Source organism: Strix uralensis, chromosome 5, assembly GCF_047716275.1.
Source record: "Strix uralensis isolate ZFMK-TIS-50842 chromosome 5, bStrUra1, whole genome shotgun sequence".
Classification (NCBI taxonomy): domain Eukaryota; kingdom Metazoa; phylum Chordata; class Aves; order Strigiformes; family Strigidae; genus Strix; species Strix uralensis.
The window spans coordinates 34,904,407-34,930,724 of record NC_133976.1 but is presented as its reverse complement, the minus strand read 5'-3'; the positions used below and the strand labels follow the sequence as shown (position 1 = coordinate 34,930,724).

Below are 26,318 nucleotides of genomic sequence, written 5' to 3'. Positions count from 1 at the left end.
TCTCTCCCACAAACACTAGTTTGAGAACTGTTTACAAAACAGTCCACAGATCTCCTGGCAGACTCTTAAGCAAAATGCAGTCTCTAGCCAAAGTCTGTGTTTTGGAAACTGTGTTTCTTTGGTAAGTAGAGTTTCATTTTTATTTGATTATCTCCATTTGCTAAATGTGGTTAGCTAGCATTATGCAACAGCTATATTTCATCAGCTGGAAAGACAGGAGGGACTCTGATGCTGCATTTGGAAATGGGAGTGGGAGAAAGATGTCAAGAATGGCCTTCACCAAGGTCTTTTAAATTTTATGTATGCAGATGGCTCCCTGCATCCTGTGTCAAGGTGACTGCCATGTGGAGGTCATCCCTGCCACTCAGGAATTCAGAGGGGAAGCTTTGGAGGAGCTATTGGGGATTGTCAGGGAGAGGCAGGACAGGGATGCTGGGGTGTTTAGCCCCAGCGCACAGCAGGTGCTGGAGTTTGATCCCTGGGCTGTGGGCATCCTACTAGCGGTGCCCTGCTCACCGTCCTGGCTGTCTCATGCCCTCAGGAGTTGGGTTTGTGCCTTTTGTGCCACTACCCTTCACCTTCACATGCAATGTGGGACAGGGAGCAGACCTTTGCTGTGCCATCAGGACACAACTCTTCCTTTGTGCCAGGGCTTCTGCAGAGCATAAGGCAGTCTTAAATATTACCCTTGGTGCAGTCAGTGGGATTTTGGGCATTTTTGCCTTGGCTTTAGGGACTTTAGGAGCAATAGTCATATAAATCAGTGCCAGGAAATTATTTCTTGCTGTGAAGGTAGAGTTTCAGCACACAGCAGATGACAAGGGTGACAAAGCAGCATGTCACAGACCAACTCCCCCCACAGCTCCCTGCACTGATGTGTGAGGCTTTAGGATTCAATATGTGGCAGAGCATCTCCTTTCCATTTTTTTTCCTTACAGAGCTGGTCAAGGTGCATTTTACCCTTTTATTAGCAAGCTAAATCCACTAATAATTTTAATTCTCAGGGGAGGACTTACTTTGGGGGTAACTATTCTGGTCATTCAGCTCAGAGCCACATGTGTTGTCCTTACAAAACAAACTCGTTCCTCTGCCTCTCATCCTCTCTCCCGTAAACACAAAACCCACCAACTAAAGACATTATTCTAAATATATCTGGGACAGGACAATGTTTTTTCTTTTCCTTAGGGTGGCCAATAATGGTGATTGAGATTAAAAAAGGAAAGAAAACCAAGGCAAAGCTATTGATTCCTTCCTTGGTGACATTTGATTTTAGTCTAGGCTTTGGAAGACCTAGAGAATTTTCCTCAAGTCTGTCATATTTTATGTCTAGCTAACTTATTTCTCAGCTTTGAGTTTGAGCGGAAGTCTTGGCTGTCAGACACAGTTTGTAGTTTGTTGATGGAGAGAACCAGTGGGGAACTTCCTCAGATACAGCCTCTGAATTTTCAGTTTAAAGAGTCATACACTGTTTAACCTTTTTTCTATGTGGTGCAGTAAAGTAAATCAACACTCATATTTTCTCTTCCACAAATAAAGCCTTTTGTTTTCTAGCAGCTTCATTGCTGTGATGCACCACACAGATGGATAGTTCTTTTTCTAACTATTTTCACCTCACAGTAAAAGGAGTAACCTGAAGGTACTTAACAAAGTTGATGGGTGTTTCCTTTGACAGTAGTGTCAATATTCTGAAGACTTTTCACCTTCTTTTGGTTTAACCATTTAGCAGGTTGTTTTAGTTTTCTTTAGTACTGTAATGTGCTAGACCTTTTCCTCTTATCTATCCAGACTTCTCTGCTAATGGCTGCAAGCCTTAATTGAGTAAAGTGAAAAAGAGAAAAAACATAAAGCATTAGGTTAGTTCTGCTAGTGCAGATAACATACAGGAGATAGCAGTATTTACCTATGACTTTCTCTAGCATAATCTCTTACAGAGTATACTGAAAATATGCAGACGAGCAATCTGCATAAGGTTTCTGTGAGTGCTCTGGACAATATTTCCGACTAAATCCTCAGCTGATTTAAGTTGGCATTAGTGTGTAGACTACACTTTTAAATTATTTCAATTATGTGCATTGAACTCATGTTTATCTCAAATTTAAACAAAGTTTAAAGATGGCTGAAGATCACAAGGTCTTCTAACCAAGAACCCATTTATTCCTACTTGAGTGATAGAAATTTTAAAGCTGGTTAAAACTGCTATGGAGCCAGATGCTTTTCACTGGGCAAACTGAAAATCCTGGTTCAGAAGGGCTTCCAGCATATATTCCATCTCTTTATACTCTGTAGAAAGAATCAATATGGTACAGAAAAGTTCCAGAAGTTTTCAGGAAAAAATTATATAGGGAAAAAAAAAGGAGAATTAGATTTAAAATAAATTTTCATGTGAACAATTAAATTACAAACTTACTGGTGACAGAAACTGACAAATATTTTAAAGGTGCTTTCCATAGGCAGTATTTCAGATTATGATACTTCAGGGGTTCACAACCTTTCCTTCACCACAGCCCCCCTTTAAATACCTTTTGTGGCTGTGGACCACCAAGACTTAATTCAAGATTTAAAGCACTAGATTGCATCAAATATTTATTTCAATTTTCTCATGAAGGGTCGTCAAATTTGGAGAGAAGTGCAAATAAATTAATCTGTTAATGGACACACTCCTATTATAATATCTTTATTGCAATGTTTCCATATGAATTTAAAATAATAGCATCAACACTCTTCTTGCTCAAAAGGCCCATTTTATGGTATTTTAACATGCTAATTCTGAATTTGATGCCAATTTCTACATTAAAATTTGATGAAAAGTTTTTACAATTCTTCTCAATTCCCCCCTTGTTTGTCCATGTTCAGTCACCATATATTTTTGTTTACGGGTCCAGGGCCACCACTTGGAGGAACAGACTTCAACCCCGTTGTGGCCCTAAAGAGGGCCACTGGGTTAAGAAAATGTCTTTAAGAGAAAAAACGCCTGGTTAAAGTGGGTCCCACCAACCATACTAGCACTGAATATACTAACGCATCAGGGCAGGCAGCAGGGGGGGCTTGAGTATGAGAGGAGCATTGAGGGGAGGGGGCTGTGGGAAAAGGAGGTGCAGTGCTTGCCACAAGCCAGATCAAATCTTTCCAGGCTGTGTTATAAGTTGAGAAACGAGACCAAAAAGTTTCCAACCCAATCAGAATTTATTATAATTCCAGCAAGCAAAGTTAGCGAGCAAAATCAGCGCTGGGCGGCCGGGGAGTCTCCGCTCCACCAACGGCGCACCTTTTCCCTTTTTACAGTCCCTTTTTATATACAGCCTTCTTCCTGGTTGACGTGGTTTCTTTCGGTATACTCTGCGCATGTTCATCTTGCTGCTAGGGGGTCGCAGGGATGAAGGTTTTCAGTCTTCCTTATTTGGTCCTCTCAGTAACTATTTTCCTTATTTGGTATTTTTTTGCAGACCTGTGGGGGCTGATTAAGCAAGTTAAAGTATACATCTGGGTGGAGACTTGTAAGAATGGATTGAGCAAGCTAAACGGATATCTGGGTCTCATCCGCCAAGAGGCCCCAGCATATCCTGTCAAGTAAACAAGCACTTTATCTTGTTGACATTTTAGTGAACAAACTCACCTAATCTATCACAATCCCCCCTTTTCTATTTCTCATTTTGTTCACTAAACCTTTTTAATTCTTGTTGACTCAAAATCAGGCTTTCTTTTATTTCTATATCTCCTCGGAGTGGTTCGTATTTAGCTCTAACAAGCATTAAGTGTGCAGCTTCCAAGCGACTCTTTACAATTGTAATTAGTTTGTTAAAAATGCATGGTCCAAAAGTTAATCCCAAAATAAGCAACAGCAGGGGGCCAGCTATAGTCGAAAGCAAAGTTGTTAGCCAAGGGGAATAATTGAACCAAGATTCATACCAGCTCTGTTGAGTCTCTTTCTCCCGTTTCCGTTGTTCCAACCTCTTTCGTAACTCAGTCATTGTATCAATTATTATCCCTGTATGATCTGCATAGGTACAACATTCTTCCTTGAGTGCTACACATAATCCTCCTTGTTGTAGTAACAAGAGATCTAATCCCCTTCTATTTTGCATTACTACCTCAGATAAGGATCTTAATGACTTTACCAATCCATCAATCGCTTGTTCAATTTTACCGAGATCTTCATCTACCGATACTCGGAGTGCCTTCATTTCTTTTTGATTGTTTACTAAGGAGGCGATTCCTGTTCCTGCGCCTATGCCACTGATGGTGAGAAGAGTAGCAATGGTAAGGACAGTGATTGGTTCTCGTTTTACTAAATGATGTTCAGGGGTTATATGCTGATCATAAATATATTCGCTAGAATGGTAAGTAATACGTGGTATTATTGATACCTGAATACAGTATTCACTGCTTTCGTTAAATGTAACAAGAGATATACACGAGGTGATCCCAATGTTTGAACATATCCATTTCGTGTTAGCGGCAGGAATCAGCCACTGTGCAGGTCTCTCGTTTTTTGATATTTTTGCTCCACAGAGATGCATTTTATGGGTGGGGACCTTTCCAATGCATCTCCCTTTACCTGTTACTTGGGACAAAGTAAGTCCCTGTGTCTGGTCCTTTCCTTTTTTCCACAGGCACTGTGCAGGGTTAGTTCCATTTACTCTTTTAGCTTTAGCAGTCATTCCTATAGCCTCATAAAAAGGTGGCCTAATGTTATAACATAACCAACAGTCTTCCGTTAACTCAGGTTTGGTTTTGTTTAATATCCCATAACTAGCTTGCATAATTTTCCATAGAGTACTATATTCATATATATTGATTTTCGGAGGTCAAATTAGTGGGTTGGGTATAATTTTCTTGGTTATCAGTGGTATTGTTTTTAACATCAATAGTAGAGATTGCTAGATTTGGTCCAATGGGTTCTGGGGTTTCATTAAGTGCAATTTCTTTCTTAATTGTTATAAGATTTCCTCGATCTGTTCCAGGTTCCCAATGTCTAATTCCCCAGGTTCTTCCCAGGATCCACCCTGGATCTTCTGACTTTGTTATATTAATATATATATATGAACAGGTTCCTTTAGAGAGCATCTCTCCTGAGGGACCTTTCCAGGGTGGTGTACACCCAGCTGGACCAAATCCTGCTTTAAGATACTGATCTGGTCCTCCTCCTGGAGCCCAATCAGAAGCGATAGTTTCACAGCCCCAATAGGCACAAAAATAATGGCCAGGGTAATTACAATATGGTTTCCCTCGGTTGGAACCAGGACACATGTAAAATCCTGTCAAATTCAAAATTTTACCACAGTGGTCTATTCCCGTTAGATCACACAATCCTACAATGAAGCTTGGAGCCCCTGGTACAGTTGATGTACGTAAGATTTTACCATCTAGTCTGGTTAGGGACCATTTAAAAGGTTGGTGTGTTTCCAGTTCTGCAGTACAATAACTTAATTTTAGCCATAACAATATTACAATTATGATATGCAAGGTTTGGGATGATGTTCCCCCGTATACCAGATTCCATCCTGGTTGGTTCCTGTGAAATGCAGATGGGATTAAAAGTATGTTATTCACCCATTTTTCTTTACCAATCCTGTGGTAATTCTGCCAGCATTTCAGCAGCGCTCCAGTTAGACGGCTCCTTCCTCCACAGTCGTCTTTCCCTCTGCCTCGCTCGTTGACTCGGGTGCTTCGAGCCACGAGGTGTACCATCTTCTCGGCAGCAAGGATGCTCTTCAGGAGGAAACGCTCGCTGTCTAAGATCCTGTCTCGTAAAATAGGATCTCCAATTTTTATGTTTAATTTCAGGGACGTCACAGCGGACTTTACTGATGAGCTTACGACAGAGGCTCTCAGTGATTTCCGCTACAAAACGCCTTGGTTCATTCGGGTGATAATAATAAAAATTTGGTTCAATTCCTTTTGTAAATATATCCCACCATTCTTTTGAGCCCGAGGTTAATTCTCCTTTAAATAATTTGTAGGTTAATGTCCAATTAGTGATTTCCCTTTGCAATTTATAACAGGAGATGCAAACCCCTCGGGGAGGGTATCCTTTAACACAATGAGTCCACCACCTTTCCTTGCATACCTTACAGGTATAACATACAAAGGGATGACAATTACAGTACTTATTTCCGCATCTTATTCTAACATCATCATTACTTATAAGTCCATCATCTAAGTAATAAGGGTTAGGTAAATACTCAATCCTGTAAGGGTCCAAGTCCATTAAGTCCTCTGGAATTTCAATTTCAAGTCTCCAAGCGGGCTGGTGATTTTCCACGAAGAGTTAGTGATAGGTCCTTTTATTAAGCGGGCATGGGTCCAACCTCGTTCAGCAGTTCGGACAGCAGTCTCTGTGGTAAGCAATACAAGGTAAGGTCCATCCCATTGAGGGGTTAGTGATGATTCCTTCCATGATTTAATTAATACTAAGTCTCCTGGCTGGATTTTATGAATAGCCAGGTCCAGAGGAGGTCTTTGCACCACCATTCCCTTTTTCCATAATTCATTTCGATATTTCATTAAGTTTATAATATAGGAGTTTAATTTCTGGTCTCTCAGTCTAGGATGGTCTTGGGGTTCCTCTAAATCATAAGGCATTCCGTATAGCATCTCAAAAGGTGAAATCCCAAGATCAGCTCTAGGTCTAGTTCTCAAATTAAGTAGTGCAAGTGGTAAACACTTCACCCAGGATAACCGGGTTTCCATCATTAGTTTGGTGAGTTGTTTCTTAATTTCTGCATTCATCCTTTCTACTTTCCCCGAACTTTGGGGATGCCATGGGGTATGATGTTCCCATTTTGTTCCCATTGCCACCAAAACCTCCTGTATTATTTTGGACACAAAATGGGGACCTCGGTCTGAGTCAATAACTTCACTCATCCCATATCTTGGTATTATGTTTTCCAACAGTGTTTTTACTACTGTGTGAGCTGTTGCTCTAACAGTGGGGAAAGCCTCTACAAAATGGGTTAGGTGGTCTACTATCACTAGCAAATATTTATATCTTCCCATTTTTGGTAGCTCGGTAAAATCTATCTGAATGTTAGCAAATGGTCTGTGGGCAAGCTGTCTGCCACCCAGTGGTCTCTCTCTAACTTGGGTTTTATTGACCCTTTTGCAAATTAGGCAGTCTTCTACTACTCGTTTTGCCAAATTATATATTCCAATGCTCATATATTTAGTAGCAAATTGGTCTACTAATGCTTGTACTCCCCAATGAGTCTGATCGTGAAACCTTTGCAAAGTTTCTAGTGCAAGTGATTTTGGTAGAATCGTTCTCCCATCGGGGAGATTCCAATGTCCCTCTTGGTTTTCTTTTACGCCCATCTCCTTTAATTTAGTTTTCTCCTGTAGGGTAAAGCTATACAATCTGTATTTCTTTACCTCTGAGGTATTGTTGTTAAAAGTATCAACTGGGGTCCAATCTTTTAGGGCCGCTCTTTTTGCTTCTCGGTCAGCTATATTGTTTCCCCTACTCCGGATACCCGCTCCTTTTTGATGTCCCCTTAGATGTACCACTGCAATTTCTTTGGGACCCCGTAGAGCTTTTAATATCTGCACTATTAGTTCCTGATGGGTTAAGTCCTTTCCCTGTGAATTTATTAATCCTCTTTCTTCCCATATTTTCCCAAAGGTATGCACTACTCCATATGCATACTTAGAGTCAGTAAATATAGTCCCCACTTTATTTCTTAGATATTCCAAAGCTCTTAGCACTGCGTATAATTCACACGCCTGGGCTGACCAGGAATGATTTAATGGTCCTGATTCCAATACTTTGAGATTTGGTCCTTTAATTATTGCATATCCTGATTTTCTTTTCCCATTCACCACCCGTGACGAGCCATCCACAAATAATTTTTCTCCTTCTCCTAGTTCTTCCTCTTCCAAATCTGGTCTAATTTTGGTTTGACTTTCTATGGTTACGAAACAATCGTGTATCAACTGTGAGTCCCAGGGTTCTCCGTACAAAAACTGGGCTGGATTCTGGAGGGTTGTGACTTCCAGGGATAATTTTGGGGAATCAATCAATATTCCTTCATATTTCAAAAGCCTAGAATCTGTGACCCATTTCTCTGCCTTTTGCTGCAAGATGCCCCGAATGTTATGAGGCGATAAAACCCTTAATTCTCCATTAAAAGTTATTTTATTTGCTTCTTCTACCAGAAGCGCAGCTGCTACTACTGCTTGTAGGCAGGTGGGCCAACCCTTGCTAACCGGGTCTAATAACTTAGACAGATATCCTACTGGTTTCTTTTTTCCTGCCCAGTCCTGGGTAAGGACTCCATAGGCAGTTCCCTCATCAGTATTAACAAAGAGGGAAAAGGGTCTTTTTAGGTCAGGTAAGCTTAGTACTGGGGCAGTTATAAGATCTTTTCGTAGTTGTTCCAAATGTTGTTCATCTTCCATGGTCCATTTTAGCAGGTTATCCTGGCTCAATTTATTATACAAAAATTTTACTTTGCTGCTATAATTTTCAATCCATTGTCTGCAATACCCGACCAGACCCAATAATTGTCTTATCTGCTTTTTATTTGTGGGAGGGGGTATTGACAATATTCCTTTTACTCGTTCGGGATCTATTCTCTTTTCTCCTTTTGATAAATAGTGCCCCAGATATTTAACTTCTTCTTCCACAAATTGTAGCTTGGATCGTGATACCTTCAGTCCCTTTAGAGCCAGGAAGTTTAATAATTTAATGCTTTCTTGCCTTACTACTTCTTCCTCCTTCCCTGCAATTAAAAGATCATCTACATACTGAATCAAGGTGGTATTTTCATTTACCACATATTCTTGGAGAATTTTCTCCAATGCTTGCCCGAATAAATTCGGTGACTCGGTAAATCCTTGAGGTAGGACCGTCCACCTTAATTGCTGTCGACGGTGAGTTTCAGGATCTTCCCATTCAAAGGCAAAATAATCTCGGCTTTCCTCACTCAAGGGGCAAGCCCAGAAGGCATCTTTTAAATCAATTACACTATACCAGTGATTTTCTGGTCCTATCCTACTAAGCAAGGTATAAGGATTAGCCACTACGGGAAATCGAGTTACGGTTCTCTTGTTAATTTCCCTTAAATCATGCACTAATCTATAAGACCCATCTGATTTCTTTACGGGTAGGATGGGAGTGTTAAAGGGGGACATACATGGTTCTAAAAGGCCTTTTTCAAGTAACCTTTCAATTTCAGGCTTTAGCCCCCACTTTCCTTCTGGTGGAATTGGATATTGTTTGATTCGTATAGGTACCTCCGGATTAATAATGGTTACTGAAAATGGAGGTATCTGTAGCTTACCAATCGTTTCTGGGTTATACCATACCTCTGGGTTAACTTCCTTTTCATCTTCCACTCGAAGGGGGCATAACCTAATCTTTAGTTCTTTATCTTTTACTTCCAAACTAATTCCTAATTCTATTATTAGATCTCTACCCAATAAATTGTAATCGGCCTCAGGGACTAATAATAATGATCCCATCCCAAATTTGGAATGTGTTTCAAATGCTATATTTTTAATAATCGGTACTTCAAAGGGTTCTCCCTTGGCTCCTATAACTTGGGCCGTTTCAGATGACGCTTTACAGCCCTGGGGCATTACCTGGATAGTGGATCTTTCAGCCCCTGAATCTACCAGGAACTCGAATTCCTGTTGCTGGGGACCTACCTTAACTTTTATCAAGGGCTCTTTATGTTTTTGGGTCCCCAGCAAATAGAGCCCCTGACACCCCTAATCTTCCTTGAACATTTTTTCGTCCCGCAGCCGCTTCCTGCATTCCCTTTTTATGTGTCCTCGGGCACCACAATAGAAACAGGTGCCCTGTTCTCTTCGTCTTATCATTCCTTCAGTTTTTTCTGTCCTTAATCTGGGATTTTCTTTTAGGAAATCCCCATATTTTCCTAGTGCACAAGAGGGTATTTGATTCCCCAGGCCTTTTTGTCCCTCCCGGACAGCTGCTACCATCATCCTGACTTGCTTCTTATGATTTTCGTCATCCCTCTGAACGTACACTTTCTGAGCTTCTCGTAATAACTCATCTAACCCCCGGTCCTGCCAATTGTCCATCTTTTCTAATTTTTTTCTTATGTCATCCCAAGATTTGGCTACAAATTGAGTTTTCAGCAATGCTTGTCCCACTTGGGTGTCCGGATCCAATCCTGAATACATCTGGAGGCTTTTTCTCAGCCTCTCTAACCAATCGGTGGGGCTTTCCTCTTTTCTCTGCCTCTCATTAAAGGCTTTGTTTATATTTTGCCCCCTGGGCACAGATTCTCGGATGCCTTGAATAATAATAGTCCTTAGGTCCTGCATGTGAGTTCTGTGGTTTGGGTTTTGGTGGTCCCAATTTGGCCACTGTAGGGGCCATTTTTCATCTGCAAGAGGACCTTGTACATGCTGGGCATCCCATATTCTCATTCCGGCCCTTCTGATCATATTTCTTTCTTCTGCAGTAAATAGTATACTCAAAATAGACTGCATTTCATCCCAGGTATAGGTGTTAGGACCTAGGAATTGATCAATCTTTTCAGCAACCCCCAAAGGATCTTCTATCAGGTTTCCCATTTCTTTCTTGAATTCTCTAACATCCCCTGAGTTAAGGGGTATAGATACAAATCCTATCCCTGGTTGTGGTCCCCCCATTGGTATCTCCCGGAGTGGATATAATTTTTGTTGTTTTGCCTGACTTCTAGTTGCCCTTCTGGAACTTCTGGGGGTGTCTGAGGAAGTTCCAGAGTCGCTCTCAGTTTCCTCAGGGGCTGAGGGTGGTGGATTGGCAATAGGTGGTGGGGGTGGTATATAAGGTGGGGGTAATAAGGGAACCTCTTCTTTGTCTCATTTTTTCTTATCATTTTTCCCACCCCCCTTTTCTTTTAGGGCAAACAGATAGCTTTTGGCTCCTGATCCCATCCACATGCTAGCATAATCACTCTCCTCCGGATTAACCGGTTCCTTGGAATTAACATATGTGTTTAGGGCCTGACATACCCAATTTTCAAAAGACCCAAAGATTGGCCAGAAAACATGTTCTTCCTTAATTTTCTGACCTCCCCAAATTTCCATACAAAAATGGATCATTTTTGCTTTATTCCTTCCTTTGCTTTTTGAAAAGTCCTTCCAATTTGTCAACATTAATCCTAAGGGACTATCAGGTGGGATAGGGGGCAACCGCACAGGGGGCCCTCCACCCATGGGACCAGGGGGCTTGCTTTTTCCCTGTCCCATCTTCCGAAGCGCACTCTTTCTCACTCACACACGTTCCCCTGGTTCGTGGCCCAGGCCCTCGCGGGCTATGGGAACCGCACTACTGAGGGTCCACACTCGCTTGGTTCCACTGGAACCTCTCACATGCCACGCTTCAGGATCACCAACCCCAACCGAACGGATTTCCAAATATACTTACACGTCCTGTGTCTTCGTCCGGACCTTTTGTGCACAAAGATTACGGGGTCGACCGGTTCCTTTTGCTCACTACTTTAGATTTTGGGTTTGTCAGTGGAAAGTGTGGAGACTTTGGGAACAGCTAGGACCACCAAAGGATGGTGGGGCGCCTTCTCTGCTGCCCAAGTCCAGCCACTATATTTCCATCCGAGTCACGGCACCAAATTGTTATAAGTTGAGAAACGAGACCAAAAAGTTTCCAACCCAATCAGAATTTATTATAATTCCAGCAAGCAAAGTTAGTGAGCAAAATCAGCGCTGGGCGGCCGGGGAGTCTCCGCTCCACCAACGGCGCACCTTTTCCCTTTTTACAGTCCCTTTTTATATACAGCCTTCTTCCTGGTTGACGTGGTTTCTTTCGGTATACTCTGCGCATGTTCGTCTTGCTGCTAGGGGGTCGCAGGGATGAAGGTTTTCAGTCTTCCTTATTTGGTCCTCTCAGTAACTATTTTCCTTATTTGGTATTTTTTTGCAGACCTGTGGGGGCTGATTAAGCAAGTTAAAGTATACATCTGGGTGGAGACTTGTAAGAATGGATTGAGCAAGCTAAACGGATATCTGGGTCTCATCCGCCAAGAGGCCCCAGCATATCCTGTCAAGTAAACAAGCACTTTATCTTGTTGACATTTTAGTGAACAAACTCACCTAACCTATCACAGCTGGACTTTGCCCACTCCTGCTTTAAGCCTTCACAGACCCCCGGTGATGACATCATGGGCCCCACAGGGTTAAGAACCATGGTGATACTTTATTTCAGAATTTATCAGTTCAGAGTTACAATTCCTATGTATTATCAACAAAATGTACTGTTACTCTTTCATATGATTCTATTTTAACTACATTATGATGAATACGAATAGGAATACGATGGGTATTTTGAAAAATGTTTTCTATAGATGTCTGTATTCCATATTTGTATTATAACATCAGATTAAATTCAGTTAAAACCTGTTTCAGAACTCTACAGAAACTCTTATTTTAATTTATGATTAAAAAATATTGTTTCTGTTTTCAATTTTTTTAGAGATAAATCAAATTTATATACCATAGTTCATAGTACATCTTCATCTCTAATACTGTTAATCATTAATTACAATTAAATAATGTACACATTTCTTCTATATATTATCTAATTGCACTTATTTATATTACCCAAACTACACGTTACTTTTTTTTTTTTTCTTCAAGGTATACATACCATTTAGTTTCCACTTTGTTTAGTTTTAGTTAGCAAGTAACTATTACAGATTTTACTGCTTCACTCCTCTGTTTTTTGGTGAGGGTATCTTCCTCTTAAAACCACACTCATCAATTTTTCCATGTGTAGCTGTAGATGGACCTCTACTGCTGGAGAAATCGGAAAAGTTGTGGTTTTCTCCTTCATCGGTGATCTTGGTGGGCATACTTTATTTTTATAGGACTTGTAGGAAACGTGGGTATAATTTAATAGGAAACTTTCAGTTTAGGATTTAGATTTCAGTTGGCCCTTGAAAAAAGTTTGAGAAAACTACAGTACTTCATCAAAGTGCTTGAAGATCCTATTTCCTAAAGCATGAGGAAAAACAAATCAATATTTTATTAAATAAGCTGTTAACCACAAAGGTTTAGATCATCCAGCATGAGTTTTTGAGCAAGTGAGAGGCCATATTAAAAAAGATGCAGAGACTTTGTGCTCTGCGTCCCCATGGAGGGGCTGGGCAAATTCCTGCCTATGTGCTGGATGTTTCAGTGTCAGCCGTAGCATGGTGGTATCTGGGGGGAAGTGGAGCTGCCAAAGCCAGTGCCGCCGCTTCTGCTGTCCCCCTGCCCAGCCTCTGCTGTTGTTCCTGCTCTGGGAACAAGTACTAGGGGGTCCATAAAGAAAATTGAGCTTGTGCCTCTTTCCAGCAAGAAGGATTACCTCTGCACTTCTCAAACTCTGCAAAGGTTGTGGTTTAAACACTCGGTTTAACCCCACATTAGTATAAATCTGTTGAATATTAAGTTGGCTCTTTTCTTTCAAGAAGGACAGAATATAATCTGATGCATTTCTAAGCAGTTCCAACAGCTGGAAACACATCTGCTTTCTTTCCTGCATGGAGCTATTATATACCCATTGTGAAGGACATGAAAGAAGATTTCTACTTATTTTTAATTTTTCTTCTGCCATTTTTCATAGTCTTATCTGTGTTTGGAAGGTCTCCAACATTGAAACTACTAATTCACAATTTTTTGTCGCATGTTATTGGATTTACAGTTTTGGCAGCTCTTAAGAATTGACCTTCGATCAGCAGCTTAGAGTTTTTCCCCAATGCCTATATTCAGACTGTTAAAAATATTATACATTTATATAATGTATGCTATATATCAAACATAATTCAGTTTTGCATGGTTTTTCTGAGGTTGCTTGCTGTGGAAGGATCACAGTTCTGATCAATCTGTTAGATCTACATGTGTTCAGTGTTTCCTACCCTCTGTCACAGTTTTCTGTTTCACTGTGCATTATTAGGACCCTTTTAAACTTTGTCCCCTAAATCACACCCCAGGCGATTACTCACTGGCCTTGTGCTAAATGCAGCTCTGGATAATCTACCTACAGCAAGAGAACATACTTCCCTAGGGTTCACAGTCGACAGCCCAGCAAGTATGCTGTCTTTCCACTTAGACATTATGCTGGTAGAGGATTAAAAAAGGCTTAAGAAACCACGTTTATTTGACTTGAAACAGGGTTTCTCCAAGCTTTATGTTTCTCTCAGCTCTCTGAATCCTTCACTCTGCACAGCCTCTCTTGGCAGTCCCCTGTCTCTCCAGTTGCATGGTGTGTCATGACCCTTATTTTAGTTTTTTATTTGTTCTCTCATCTATAGTTTCCCCTAAAGGTTGCCCTTGAACATCTTCCTTCTGCTGTTCCCACCCACACACCGCCTCCTGGCAGTTGACTGCAGTGCACTACAGTGTTTCATGGCTTTCACTACTCTAGGTTCAAACTGATGCTGTTGTCAACATGCCTGTGATGACAAGCCAGTTTTGAGACTTAAATTTTCTTCCTTCCATTTATGTTGGTGCGACAAGGAATGAATAGGCAAGCATATTCTCCACACCACTCCTGATTTTACTGATCTTAAATGTCTCTTTTCCACATGAGTCCTGCTGATTTAATTTTTCTCCATTCAGAATGTGTTCCAACCTTTGGAACATCTCCTTTGTCTTTCTCCTACAGCTGTACCATTTCTGCAATGATTTTTCAAATGATGGGACCTCAACTGTCAACAGTAAGACGGTAAATCCACACCATCTACACAATGCCATCATTTTATTTCTGGTTTGTTTTTTATTCCTTTCCTACATAGTGACACAGTCTACAGGCTGGATCTCTGCAATCACTTGGCAGAGCACAGGGGAGCAGAGAGGGCAATGATGTCCAAATGTTTTCTCCCTGTGATCATGGTTAATAAAGCTCCCATCTGACTTGTCCTAAATTGTACTTGTGTTATTATGCACCTGGAGTCCCCAGATCTCTGACACTTGACAAAGCTGTGTGTCTTTCTGACCGCTGTTAACAGTGAACTGAGAACTTCCCACAGACCTACCAGCAGTGACTCCTAGTTCTCTTTTCTGAACGGTAATAGCCGATTTAAAATCCATTAAGTTACATATGTGTAGTTAAGGTTGTTTCCCTCCATATTCATTACTTTACATTTATTGACATTGAATTTTGTCTGTTATTTTACTGCCTGCATACTCAGAGAGTGTTCATCAGACTAAATGTAGATGAATGGCATCTGAGCCAGTCACCATGTGCTGCTGTTATAGGCAGCAGAGAGAGAGGCATCTCTAGGGCTGTGATTCCTCTGATTCTAATGTATACATTCCAAACAAACCAGGGGAATCAAGCCTTAGAAGTGCCTGTTTTTCTCCACTGAGTATGAAAGGAGCCTCAGGTGACTCTTGGTTTCTCTAACAGCTATGTTGTAGATGTCCATGGTTAGGTAAGATGAATCCCACGTGTGTCATATTGTGAGCTGTCTCTGTCACATTGCAGCCAGCTTTTGTTTATATTGCCCTAAATTATTTTGTATCATCAACAAACTCTGCCATGCTGCTATTCGCTTTTCTTAGATGATTTATGGGTAAATGGAGCATACAGCTTCACAGATGCTGGTGGGACTCCTGGAAATCTCCCTTTTATAAAAAAAATGACCTTTTGTTCCTACCCTTCCTTTTTGACTACAAGAGCCTTATTTATTTAAAAATCTTTTGGGAGGGACCTTGTCAAAACCTTTTTGGAAACACAAGTATGCTGTATTGACAGTACCACCGTAGTCTGTGCTCTCACCGACTCCTTTCAAGGAGCTCAGTGGATTTATGAGGTAAGATTTTCTCCCCACAGAAGTCATAGTATTTTTTTCCAATTGTATCATGTTTGTCCAGTGTCTCTTAGTTCTACACTTTATCATAAGTTTCCTAGGTCAGTGTTCCCAAATCAGAATTACATGTCTGTAGATCTCTAGACCTTTTCTAATTTTCCAAAACTGGGATCACATTTGCCTTTTTATTCCCTTAGCTCCTTTTAAGTGGGGGGTTATGCACTGCAGTTAACAATTCTTTCACAAGCCTGGGGAACTACAATAAGGTCCTGATGATTCATTATTACCTACTTTATTGATCTGTCCTAAATCTTCCCCAAGTACATTTAAGCTGCTCCTATTTGTTCTCACCGGGAAAGCCCATGCAATGGGAATCTCCCTGAGATCCTCCTTCCTGGTTACCTGAGTCTGCTTAGCTTTTCTCTTTGTGGAAACCCCGTGGGCTTTATTGATTACCTGGCAGGCTGCCAGCTCTCAGTGTGTTTGAGAAAGGTTTGACGACTTCTTTTGATTCCTTTAGCCAGTTCTCTCTCAAAATGTTTTTCTGACCTGCTTTCTTATGATTTTACCTTTTGCTTACCAGAGTGTACTCTTTACCTGCCTCCTGGTGATTTGTCCTGTATGTTGTTTACATTGATCAAATATTTTTCTTTCTTTTGTGTTGTAAAAGAAGAACAATATTCTGTTCGTAGCAGATTAGATTAAGTGAAGCAATGACCGACATTAGGCACATATTATTTCCTGATTATTATGGCAAGAGGTAGTTCACCCATTTCTGCTGAAAATCTATACTTTTGGTAATGAGAAAGAGAATAATTTCCATTAGTCTGAGATGGCTGAATGTAGGCATCAGAGGTATTTGTGCTCTGGTACCCTTCCTTTCTGTGCCATTTTTAGAATGCTCTCTGCTCCGTTAAAAAAAGAAGACACACCTTCCATTTTTAAATTAATTGAGTTAATAGTCTTCTCACTTGAGAGGAACTTCCTCAGAGGAAGGTCAATAACATAATTAGCAAAACATAATTAAGAAAGTGGTGCTGAAAAACCAAGTTGCTGGCCAGATGCTTCCCTTAGTACAGCTGGTAGACCTATGGGTCTGTGGGTGAGGCAGTTGTATCTCTGACACTGACGGCCAAAATCTGCCCTTAGAGAGCACAGTGATACGGGGTGAGAGGCAGTGATGTCCTTTGGCTAGGCTTGTGCAAGAGACAGAATTTGGCAAAAAAAGTTCTTGGGGCTGAATATCTGGCACTTGTAATTCAATGAATACTAAGATTTGGTTTTATAAGCACTTGATCTTTTGCAACTTTGCATCACAAGTGTGCACAAAAGTCATAATTTATGTTCTTCGTTTCAAAAGTTAGTTTTTCATCACATATTCATTTGTAATATTCGATGTTTTCAATTTGTACTTTGATATTTATTTGCAGATATGAGCCCAGCTGAAGCCTGAAACAACATATAGCCTACTAACAGTACGCACCCTCACATTTTTGATCTTAATGAACCCTCTAATCTCTGGGAGGGCTTTATAGCAGGAATCACAACTAATTTGGAATAATAGCTATATTTGAAAGTTTGGATCCTTGTCTGTGACAGTTCATAATGGGAAAAATCAACAGTTACCGAATAAATTACTAGCAATGAATTGCTGTCCTTGCTCTATTAATTATTGCAGGAACAGAAGAATTGCCATATTTTCACAGACCACTAGTCTGATGAGTCTATTACCATTTCTTGCACAGTGGCCAATACTGTATGTTTCAAAGAAAGGTTCAACAAATTCTATGCAAATATTATGTAGTAACCCACCCACAGGAATAGTTCTTAACTTCTGGCAGCTAGTGCCTGATTTATGGCCTCAAGCATGGGAACAAAATTCCTAAATGTTTTCACATGTCTTCTCTCAAAATGAACCCTCTGAGTACCTGAAAGACTATATAGACCAGTGCCTGGGTTCCACCTGCACACTGTGGTTTTGTTTTTGTTTTTATTTTTTAAAGAAGAGTTAATGGCATTTCAGGTATTTACTTGGTATCTTCAGAAAAAGGACATTTGTATTTATCTCTGTAACAGATATTAGAAAGGCAGTGGGAAAGGGAATTTCCCCACACTGTTTTATGAGAACATTTTAACTACAACATTAACAGAGGGAATGATGTCTATCTTACCTCCTCACTTTGGCTTCTCAAACTCCAGCCCTTTTTCCATCAGAGCACAGGAGGGTTTAAAAACACAGCTACCTTCTCACTGATGCTAACTGGATTAAGACCAACAACTAATTTTACATACAGTAAGGTAATTTTCCAATTGCTATGCAGAATCATTTTTATTAACAAGTCAAAATCTTGGGATTTTTTTATTGCTTGTGACCCTTTTTCTTCATATGATTCAATTCTCACCTGGATATTTAATACCAGTGAGACTGTAAACTCTAATAATTTGGTCATGTGGAGTGTACCTTTAGGCGTTTGAATGCTTTAAGCATGGTTTTCCTGATGTCCATTGACTAACATGTGGTTCCAGATTTTATTTAGTGGCCTATGATTGTTTCTATAAATACATGTTTGGACATGGATTGAATTCATTTGGCAACACTACTTAGGCATGGATGACTGATGAACCATTACAAGTCATTGACTGTGGAGAAGGTTTATCAGACAAATCTTCTCATTAACCTGAATCTGATTCTCCTCTTCATTATTGAAAGCCAGATAATTTTCATGTTCACTGTGAAGTTAAGAAATGGGTTATCTTATTATGAAATACCATAGAATCATAGAATGGTTGGGGTTGGAAGGGACCTTAAAGATCTAGTTCCAACCCCCTGCCACGGGCAGGGACACCCTTCAGTAGATCAGGTTGCTCAAAGCCCCATCCAACCTGGCCTTGAACACTGCCAGGGAGGGGACATCCACAACCTCTCTGGGCAACTTGTTCCAGTGTCTCACCACCCTCACATTAAAAAATCTTCTTCCTTATGTCTAATTTAAATCTACCCTCTTTCAGTTTAAAGCCTTTACCCCTTGTCCTATCACTACATGCCCTTGTAAAAAAGTCCCTCTTCATCTTTCCTGTAGGCCCCCTTTAAGTACTAGAAGGTCGCTATAAGGTCTCCCTGGAGCCTTCTCTTCTCTAGGCTGAACATCCCCAACTCTCTCAGCCTGTCCTCATGAGGGAGGTGCTCCAGCCTCCTGAACATCTTCGTGGCCTCCTCTGGACCCACTCGAGCAGGTTCATGTCCTCCTTACGTTGGGGGCCCCAGAGCTGAACACAGTACTCCAGGTGGGGGTCTCCCGAGAGCAGAGTAGAGGGGCAGAATCACCTCCCTCAGCCTGCTGGCCATACTTCTTTTGATGCAGCCCAGGATACAGTTGGATTTCTGGGCTGCGAGTGCACATTTCCAGGTCAAGATGAGCTTCTTGTCAACCAACATCCCTAAGTCCTTCTCTGCAGGGCTGCTCTCAATCCACTCATTGCTCAGCCTGTATTTGTGCTTGGGGTTGCCCCAACCCATGTGCAGGACTTTGCCCTTGGCTTTGTTGAACTTCATGAGTTTTGCACGGGCCGACCTCTCAAACCTGTCAAGGTCCCTGTGGATGGTATCCCTTCCCTCCAGCACGTTGAGTGCACCACACAGCTCAGTGTCACTGGCAAACTTGCTGAGGGTGCACTCAATTCCACTGTCCATATTTCCAACAAAGATGTTAAACAGTGCCAGTCCCAATACCAACCCCTGAGGAATGCCACTCATCACTGCTCTCCACTTGGACATTGAGCCCTTGACCACAACCCTTTGAGTGTGACCATCGAGCCAATTCCTTATCCACTGAGTGGTTCATCCATCAAATCTATGTCTCTCCAATTTAGAGGCAAAGATGACGTGTGGGACAGTGTCATATGCTCTGCACAAGTCCAGGTAGATGACTTTAGTTGCTCTTCCCTTATCCACCAATGCTGTAACCTCATTGTAGAAGGCCACCAGGTTTGTCAGGTATGATTTGCCCTTAGTGAAGCCATGTTGGCTGTCACCAATCACCTCCTTATTTTCCATGTACCCTAGCATAGTTTCCAGGAGGATCTGCTCCATGATCTTGCTGTGCACAGAGGTGAGACTAATTGGCCTGTAGTTCCCCAGGTTTTCCTTTTTTCCTTTTCTAAAATGGGGGTTATGTTTCCCCTTTTCCTGTCACTGAGAACTTCACCGGATTGCCACAACTCCTCAAATATGATGGATAGTGGCTCAGTCACTTCATCTGCCAGTTCCCTCAGGACCCAGAGATGCATCTCATCAGGTCCTATGGACTTGTGCGCCTTCAGGTTCCTTAAGTGGTCTTGAACTTAATCTTCTCCTACAGTGGGTGGTTCTTTATTCTCCCAGCCCTGTCTTTGCCTTCTGCATCTTGGACAGTGTGACTGGAGCACTTGCTAGTGAAGACTGAGGCAAAAAGGTGTTTATATACATATTAAGTGTGTCTGTAATTTCTATGAGAGCTTTATAAAATAAGGAATATATTGCACAAAAGCATTTTGTAGTGCTCTGCAATTACAAAAAAACCCCAGTACATGTAAATGAACAGAATATACTTTTTTCCAGTGCACAAATGCACAAAAATGCTTTTCAGAGACTTCTTCTGTCAGCTGATGACCTTGATGGCTCTTCTTCTTTCCTACAATTTTTCTGTTTTCTTGTGGGTTTTTTTTATCCTGCCCAATATTTTTTTTCATTGTTTTATGTAGGTATTTCATTTTCCTTGGGCTGCTTCCTTGTTTAAAATACATGATTTTCCATTCCCTTCAGCAATGGTCCTCATGTCATTTTTGTCTAGCCTTTTCCCATTCTTGGACACAACCTTAGTTAGTAATCTTGTAGGTGGCACACTCTTGTCTCCTAGTAGTGTATTTATGGTTTTTAAACAGATCTGCCCATTGTGAGCTTTATTTCTCAGACCATTAGGTAAAACCCTATTTATTCATCTTATTTGTCAAACACACTATGCCAATATTCTATGGTGAGTGCTCTGTAGATAGCAGGCCAACTCATTCCTTATGTCGTTAAAAATGACATAGTTATTTATATAATTTTGAATTATTAATGGCAGTGTGCTACATGCATGCCTGCATCTACATTTGGGAGAGGGAACAAGACTAATTTAGTCCTCTTCGCAGTTGTTGGACTTCCTCATAAGATTCATGTTGTAAAGAAAGCTGGAAGCAGTAGTACCCCTAGCACATCCTACATGTATATGGGGATGTCAAACCATAACTAAATACTTAAAATCTTGTCTCTGCTTCTAGCTGACCCTAGTAGGATCTTGAGTCTCTAGGCACTTACATTTCTGCCAGTAAAAGCCTTAATTTCTTGAATGATAGTTTGGAAACATATTGCTGAGGAACCAGGTATTCTCAGGTATCCACTAAACATGTTCTTTCAGATCAAGGTTTTGATTTCTTCTGCAATCCGTGTTTCATATCAAATAACTGAATAATCATGAGAGCAGAAACAAGAATACAGTCCTCTTCCACTCCTACTCCAAGTGACTAGATTAGAGAGTAATTTTCTGACTTGCTAGCCCAACAGACATGTAATCATTTCATAAAAACTGGAAAAATTTACCAGCAGAAACTGGGAGAGCACTGTCCAGTTATATGCTGGTGGCCACAAAAAGATCTAGGTTAAAATTGCCTTGGGCTCCCACAGAGCTGGATGAGCATCCTTGCTGCTCTTAGAAAGCAAGGGAAGTGAGAAGGTCACATCAGCAGCTTCCTAGGGCTGAGGGAGAAGAGGCTTTCACCCCCAGCCCCTTAGTGCCAGCTAGGTGAGAGGGTTCCCCATTCCTTCTGCTGGCTTTCCTAGATTCCATTCAGAGGCATGTGGATGTCTCCACATATTCAACAGGGAGATTAGGTACATAACCCAGGGCTGGTTATTTCTGTGGGGGCCAAGATCTTGGATTCATCCCATGTAACAGTCAGCCTAAATTATTGCCTGGAGTTTTCCACTGACTTCAGAGGAGCTCAGCAAGATTTTTGTTCCTGGCTAAGGTTTCCAAAGTTAGGCTGGCTGAAAGTGCATAAAGTTCAGAATTGCAACACTTGATATTGCAACATCTAAAGCCTTTTGTGGACTGATCTGTTGGGGAAATTCTGGTTAGGTAAACGCAGTGGTGTTTTACAATTGACTTTAATGGCCCTGGAAGTCATTTAAAGAATTCTGTACAAAAGCTAATGCTGCTACTCTAGAAGTAGGTATTAACTGCCTTTGCTCCGATAATATTGAGGGATCAAAGCCATTCCTCCTAGGTCTTGCTGTAATGAAAGATGGGTTTTAACTGTTCTTTAAAAGCAGTGAATCTTTCAATTCTTTTTCTCCTAAAAGCTCTTTCTATCAGATGTATTTCGATAGAGTTAGAGTCATGTCCCTGTTTTCTTACTAAATGTTCCTATTTATATGTTAAAAAACCTGGCAGGTTTGCAAGAACTGAAAAAAATCTCAAGGGGACAGCATTTTTTAAATGGAATGGGATTTAAAGAAAGAATTCATGAATATCCTTTTGGCTGGGTATGACTGCAAATCTTACAGAGATCTGTGACATGCTCTTATTCAGCAGAGTCCAGCTGGGAACTGGCAGGTTGTTTCTGTGTAGCCCGTTACTCTCTGCATCGACAGAGAAGGAGGTCAGGTCTCGAGCTCAGCTCAGTGCAGCCCCAGAGTGGGGAAGGACGTGGGTTCTCTGGTGCAGGTAGGAGAGGGGGCTAGTGCTGGCATGGGGAATGTGGTTACAGCTGGAGTGTAGGCTGCCTGCAGGGGTTCATAAAACCTGGATCACTTTCATGAAACTGGGCTACTGTCAGCCTTGTGGTATGGTTCTTGAGGAAGAAATTCAAAATAGTGGAAACCTTTCTGAGCTCGGCACTAACACACATATCACTAGACATGTGTTTTGGCTTTTGCTGATTACTTCTCTTTTAATACTGACTCAGAATACAAATCACCATATTGCACTATGCATCCTTAATACAGCAAGCAATTACAGTCATAGCCAAGTCGAAAACATCTGCCTGAGGGAAGATCTTGCAGGCCTCGGGCATGAAGGTGTTGCTGTGAGATAGACCGGTGACGGTTATTCCAGCATTGCCCTGTTATGTGGCTCGGCTCAGTTCACTTCATCTGATCATGCCTCCATCTTACTTTTTTTCTACAGTGCCCTTAAACTGATGGATTAAAAGGGCCCCAGGAGCTGAGAAGGGCTGGAAGAGCTATTGTCAGCAGCCTCGGGATTAGATCAAGCACTGCAAGGGCTGTAGGGTGGTGGGAAGGATGGCACCACTCAAGATACTGGTCCAAATTTGTATACCTGATTGAAAGTCACTAAAGCCCCGGAACATACACAGAGGTAACTCATTATTATACTTGATGGGAGATTGGTTGTATTTCATCAGGTTTTCTTTACATTACAGAGTAGTCAGACAGAGTCTTGCCATGCCAACAGGCATCATCTAAAAGCCTGGAAATACTTCTGTGTAAAGAGAGATGGAGGGACCACAGCTGCTTGATTCAGAAAGCAGATAAAAAAGTAAGTGTATTAATAGAGTCAATATGGAGTGGAAGGTGCACAAAATAATAAATGCTATAGAAAATCAAGGTCTCCTATTTAATCTTGAGCATAATGCCAAAACAAGGCAATTTGAAATGGAAGTGAAAAGCAACATATCCTGAGTGGTATATTATTAATTTATGGTATTGATTGATGCATCAAAATGAAGGATTTAGTAAAAATAAAAACAAGGAAACGTCGCTGTATGGAGAATGAGAATATCTAAACTCTGTTAGATAGCACTGGATGACACAAACCATGGGAACAAGAGGCAGACCCCTAATTAATTGGTAGAGGGTTTCTTGTCCCTTCCTTTTGGCAGTGATCTGAACAGGAGTCTGAGATGGCCAGATCATTTTTCTGATCAGGTGTTGCAATTCTGTACAGACAGGTTTAGGCATGATTTTGCTAAAGTGTTCAGCACAGCTTGTGTGTATCCACATTTCCAGATAAAATATGCTTGACGTGACTTCAGTTACATGCACTATGGACAACCTGCTGTCAGTAACAGTTGCTTTTCACAGCCTAAGCAATACTAAGGAAACTGAATTTGGCAAGAACTTAACTGAAGCGTACAACACTCATTCCTGAGGTAACTCCACTGACCTCGCTAGAGCTGCTCCAGGGTTCAGCCTAGCCTTGACCTGTTTTTCTGCAGTTCGCAAGTCGTGCAGCTGGAGAGCTGCTTCTGCTTCTGCTGTTCCATCCATCTTTGTTCAAAGTAGTAACAAGAGAACTGAAAAGGGTTCAGGGAAGGGTGAGAAACATGATTGTAGCAAAGGAAAACTCTCATATCAAGGGAGATTGATAAGTTTGGAGTTGTTTCCCTTAGAGATGAGACAAATAAAAAGCAGACATAAAAAAGGAGACAAAATAATAAATACTCTAGAAGGACTTATCCACACACCCCTTGTGATCTGCTAAAGGACCTTTAGAGGTCCATGACAATGTAATCAAATTAAGCTGCAGCTACCTGCTTCTCCCTGCTGGCTGGCTGTACAGTCGGACTCTCTGCCCTGTGTTTCTTTTGTCTTTTGGGGTATGAAGGCTGAAAACCATTAGTATAGGGAAGGTAAGTTGGGGGCAGCTGCTGTCCCTGTTTCCCATCCATGAAAATAGGGGTAGTCACAGAAAGTCAGAGAATGTTCCAAACCAGAGAAAAGGGAGATACTTTCCCACCTAATACACAAACATCCACAGAGCCAGACAATAAATAACATTTGAAGAGACTGTGTTTTGTAACAAGACTTTCCCGCGTTATAAGAGTTCCTGGTAAAGCAGGTGTGCATGCTGGGGGAGGCTGCATGCTGGTTTCTCCATCCTGTGAACCAGGCTGGGTGTTCTGACAAGTGGTAATTAGAGGTCTACAACCTTCCCAGCCTCTTGCTGTAAATCTGCTCCTGGTTACTGCTAACAGGTATGCGTGTTTTCAACAGTTTACATCAATTGGGGTTTGGGAAGAATCTTAATGACACACATTTGTTATGCCACCTCTGCTTAATGCAGGGGATCTCATAATATCTAATGTCACCTGTCTGTCTGCTGTTGGGGTGGGACAAGGTGGGATGGACCATGGCTGCAGCTCCTGTGCTTCCTCCCGGGTCTGCATCTACCAGCACCCGTGCCATACAGCCACCCTAAATCCATACAATTAATTTCTTCCCCAATAGGGAAATAGCTCCTACCTTGACTCTAAAACCAACTATGTGTTGTCCAGAATAGAAGCTTTTGCAAATAATTTCATTTTAGGGAGGGGTCAGTGCTTTTAAAAGGGGTCCTCCTGTGCTGTTTCAGGCTCCATCCTTTCTTAATTACGTCTCATTCCTATGGCTGAGAAGACCACCCAAAACTGATTTTCAGATCAGTTAGGGCCTAATGTAACACGAAAGTCATCAAAGTTTGAAAGCCATAAATGGAAATAGGCTAAAATTGCATGACATGTATTGAACTTTTCTAGCAGCTCACCGTTTTCACTAAATGAAGGAGGGAGTGCTCTGCACGCTGCCATTCCCACCTTCACCTTCTGCCTACTGCTGGTGTTTGCCTTGAGCTCTGCTGAGCTGATGTGACTCGCCATGCGGGTGAAAACATAACATGACAAAACCAAGGAATATCATCTGCTGGGATGGTGACCTGAACTGGCTGATAGCAGTTGAAGCGAGTGATGACTGGATGCTGTTTTTAGTTGCAAGACACCCAGCTTAGGGTTTGGGGTTGGGTTTTTTCTTCATGAGATAATTGAAAATCTTTTATATATCTGTCTTCTACAACCACTTGGATAAGCAGGTAGGTGATATGGCATTGTGTGATGCAACTTTCCCAGATGCAATTAGTCCAGTCTCCCTGTTTAAAATATGCATCAGTCCCAAAGGAGCACACACAGCCCAGCGCAGGCTGACTGTACCTGCTGGCTGGGGCACTCACCCAGGCTGGCAGAGGTCTAGGCTTCTGCTTCTGTGTGAGCGTTTCAATATTATACAGTAAGCTGCTTTTATTTGGATAAGCAGTTTGATAATTAATGAATGGATTAAGAATCTCTTGCTCTGTTGGCACTGCTTGCTTTCCAAGAATAGAGTCTGGACTTGCTCACTCTTTTACAGCTAGGAGTACCCTGTTTCATGCTACAGGATTATAACACGCAGCTGCAGCTGGGAAACAGGAGACTTGCCCTCTGCTGCTTTCACTGCTGAAGGAACAGTTTATTTCTGTTAATCACCTCTCGCTTACCAAAAGCCTGTGCCAGCAGGTGGGAAGACGCCTTGCTGGTCCTGCGGGATGCACAAAGACAGGAAGGGAATGTGCTTCCCAGGGAAAGGCAAGGCTGAGATGTCTGAGGGTTCAGCCACACTGGGGAGTTAGCTGCCTGAGTCAAGCCATTACCCCCCATCATCTGAGCCGTGAGAGTCAACCTAGCATGTGTACGTACCCCGTGGTCATTGTGGAAAGCAGTATCTCA

The 26,318-nt window shown here is 41.6% G+C and overlaps 1 long non-coding RNA gene across 1 annotated transcript; it reads right to left on the bottom strand.

The window, feature by feature from the left end:
- Positions 1–3,164: 3,164 nt before the first annotated feature.
- On the bottom strand, positions 3,165–12,070 carry LOC141944207 (uncharacterized). The gene is made up of 3 exons (XR_012629186.1): positions 11,381–12,070; positions 6,183–6,335; positions 3,165–3,454 (listed from the first exon to the last, which is right to left on the bottom strand). It is a non-coding gene; the product is annotated as an uncharacterized LOC141944207 (long non-coding RNA).
- Positions 12,071–26,318: the final 14,248 nt, after the last annotated feature.